The following is a 3,623-nucleotide window of genomic DNA, read 5'->3' on the forward strand; positions in this document are numbered from 1 at the left end:
TAAAGCTATTCAATGACCATCTTTTAGTGCAGTTTTGTTTAGAATAGTGGCCCTCAAAGTTGGTTTTGGGGCCTCTGGGAAATGAGTACTGTGAGATCAAAATTATTTTCATAGTAATTTAAAAATATTATTTGCCTTTTATCTCTCATTTGCCCAAGAATGTACAGTAGAGTTTTCCAGAAGCTACATGATGCATTATATCACAACAGATTTGAATGCAGAAACAGAGAATTCAGTTGTGTTCTAAGCCAGATATTAAAGAGATTTGCGAAAAGTAAAACAATAACATCTTTTAAATATTTTTGATCAAAATTGTTATTTCTGTGTCAACATGTAACAGAGTTATTATTTTTGAATGAGTTAAATGTTTTTAAAAGTCTTAGTTTTAATATTGAATATAGTAAATACGAATTGCTATAATCTACATAAACAAAAACTCTTTGGGGTTTTCTAGACATTGTAGAAGTATAAGGAGTCTTGAGACCAAAAATTTCAGAATGTTGGCTTGGAGAATTCACGATAGTCGATTTCTCAATGACTTTGAGAGGGAGGATGTATGTCCTGATTCCCCCCACCTCAGGAAACAAGAGGTGGCAGGAAATACATGTATTTACAGGTCCCTGGTCTCCTTGTGTCAAACATCGCTCTCTGCACTGTTGATCTGTTTCCTTGGTAACCTAACTGTAGCTGCCACCTGTGGCCTATTAACAGCCTCCCCTGGCCAGTTGGATTCTACAGGGCAATGACTGGGAACAATTAGGAAACTTGGTAAGGAAGTTTCCTTGAGCAGGAAATTGGTTTCTCTGGAACTTGTTAGGCATTAACTCTATAGCCAAGACCATGAAAACATTTACTGAAATTAGCGATAGTGTGCAGATCCTCAGGGAGCACTTCTTCAGGGAAACTAGAGTCAGGAATCAGGGACTATGAGTTTATTCTTAAAGGCTTAGGTGTCCCCTTTAAGCTATAAGAGAGCAATTAGGTTAAAATGACTCCTGAGTTTCGAACGGAGTCACAGTTTTAAGCTTCTCCCTGGGGTTAAACATTGGTCTAGAGCAGGGGTGTGAGATGTAATTAAAGTTTACTTTAAATCCAGACATTTCCCTTCACGGAGCCCCTTTGCCACCACAGACTTTAGTAATAGTTACAAAATCTTGCCGAACCTAGAGAAGTTGACCAAACTTAAGACAACCTCAGCCAGGCATGGATTTTTGATAGCTTGATCAGCCTCAACTCAATAAAAAGCAATACATTTTTCCTTGGATAACACGTGGAGGCTTTAAGATTTGTCCAATATAAGCACATGAATCTGAAGTAAAAATAAAACAAAACAAATCTACGAGAAAAACACAGTCATGTTTTCCCTGAAGAAAAATAAAAACCAAGGATTCAACAGAGCAAAAGGAAAAACAAGGGGCCCAGCCCAGAGGTCTCTATCTCGGGTGGGTTCCCTGCAGCCCGTGGAACTCCAGGTCTGTGCCAGGCTAACCCAGCCCCTCACAGAGAGTGACACATCTGACAGATAAATGGCAGCGCCATCATCTCCTCCTCCTATCGTTCAAATGCTCTACAGACGGCCTGAAATGGAAAGCAGTTTCAGTTCGACACAAAAGATCAACACATTACAATCAGAAGAGCATAAGCAGAGAGGGGGAACATGTCAGTGTGAAAATTTTGTAACAAAAGAAGAAAAATACAGAAGTATGAAAATATAATGAATAATGATTTGAGTGTCTACCATGAGCCGGGTACACTGCTGAGCTTTCTCATTTAATGGTCCTGTAGCAGGGGCACTACTATTACCTTCATTTTACTCATGAAGAAACCTAGCTGGGAAGGCTTAACTGCATTGTCCAAAGCTAAGTGGCAGAAGAGGCAATAGAATACCTTTCCCTTTAACTCCAGGTTCTGAGTTTTGACCATATCCTAGGCACAGCATGTCCCTTTTTTTCTTCATTCAACTCACACGCACATTGTCCAAAGCTAAGTGGCAGGAGAGGCAACAGAATGCCTTTCCCTTTAACTCCAGGTTCTGAGTTTTGACCATATCCTAGGCACAGCATGTCCCTTTTCTTCTTCATTCAATTCATGCTTACCAAGGGGTCACTCCATGCTAGACTTGAAAATAAGGAACCGAAACAGACATTGTTCCTGCCCATATGGGGCCTATAGTAAATGGCAAAATACATACATAAAATAGTTACATAAATCAGCACATTATCACAAACCAATAGGTGTTTGGAGGAATATGTAATACAAATCAATAAGACCATCTATCTGTCAATCATCTATCTATTGATCTATCTATCTTGACCTAGGTTGGATAGGTTAAGAAAGACATCTCCAAGAAAGTGATATTTACATTTAAATCTGAAGTTTAAATAGGAATTAACCAGGGAGTTTGTAGAGAGTAGGTGGCAGAGAGAGCCATGGGCAGAAACAACAAAAGCTCTGTGGCAAAAAGAAATCTCAGACAAAGAACTCAAAGAAGTAGGAGAAGTATTAATATCATAACTGAGGAGGTCTTAGGTTTAGACATACAGTGCTCGCTTCGGGAGCACATGTACTAAAATTGGATACAGAGAAGATTAGCATGGCCCATGAGCAAGGATTGGACATAGGAAACTTCAATACTTCATTAAGGATGCAATTGAAAAATCTCTGTTGCTATGTTTTGATTTTGATTTTTTGTTTGTTTTGAACTTTTGGCTGTTTTTCTCATGTGAGAAATGTTTCATATATAGATGACAGAGAATAATGTAATAAATATTCATGTAACTACTACGAACTTAAATGGAATACGATAATTGGATAATGCTTTTAAATAATATGACCTCGATTATAATTGAAGTCTCTTGTATATACCTAATGACATCAAAAAGTTTTAAGCCAAGAGCAGACATGAACAGATTTGCATTTTGAGAAGATCTTTGAGAAGTTGCAGTGTAGGCAATGGGAAACAGACATTGATACGGGGATTCCAGTTGGCTGACTATTGAGGCTGTCCAGGTAGGAGGTGTGATGGGCTGAACTGTGGTGGTTACAAAAGAGACAGATAGACTGGGGAGGTATTGGGATGAAACTGGCATGACCATTAGTGATGGACTGGCTAAGGCGAGTGAGAGGGTGCCATGGGGGCTGAAGATAACTTTTGAAATAATCTCTCATGAAGTGAAACAGTATTTCTAGGGGTAAAATTATCTATCCTTAGTGATTGTCTCAAGAATCAAGAAGAAAGTACAACCAAATTAAAATAGAACCACAATTTTAAAGAATTTAAAAATTACAATTAAGGAATTTTATTTTTTTTTATTTTTATTTTTTTGAGATGGAGTCTCCTTCTGTTGCCCAGGCTGGAGTGCTGTGGCGCGATCTTGGCTCACTGCAAGCTCTGCCTCCACTGCAAGCTCTGCCTTCCGGGTTCACGCCATTCTCCTGCCTCAGCCTCCCAAGTAGCTGGGACTACAGGTGCTCGCCACCAAGCCTGGCTAATTTTTTGTATTTTTAGTACAGACGGGGTTTCACTGTGTTAGCCAGGATAGTCTCTATCTCCTGACCTCATTATCTGTCCGCCTTGGCCTCCCAAAGTGCTGAGATTACAGGAGTGAGCCACTGCGCCTGGC

General features: G+C 39.5%; 1 pseudogene; it reads left to right on the plus strand.

The window, feature by feature from the left end:
• The first annotated feature begins 2,542 nt into the window (after positions 1–2,542).
• Positions 2,543–2,639, plus strand: LOC119624578 (U6 spliceosomal RNA; annotated as a pseudogene).
• Positions 2,640–3,623: the final 984 nt, after the last annotated feature.

Source organism: Chlorocebus sabaeus, chromosome 1, assembly GCF_047675955.1.
Source record: "Chlorocebus sabaeus isolate Y175 chromosome 1, mChlSab1.0.hap1, whole genome shotgun sequence".
Taxonomy (NCBI): Eukaryota; Metazoa; Chordata; class Mammalia; order Primates; family Cercopithecidae; genus Chlorocebus; species Chlorocebus sabaeus.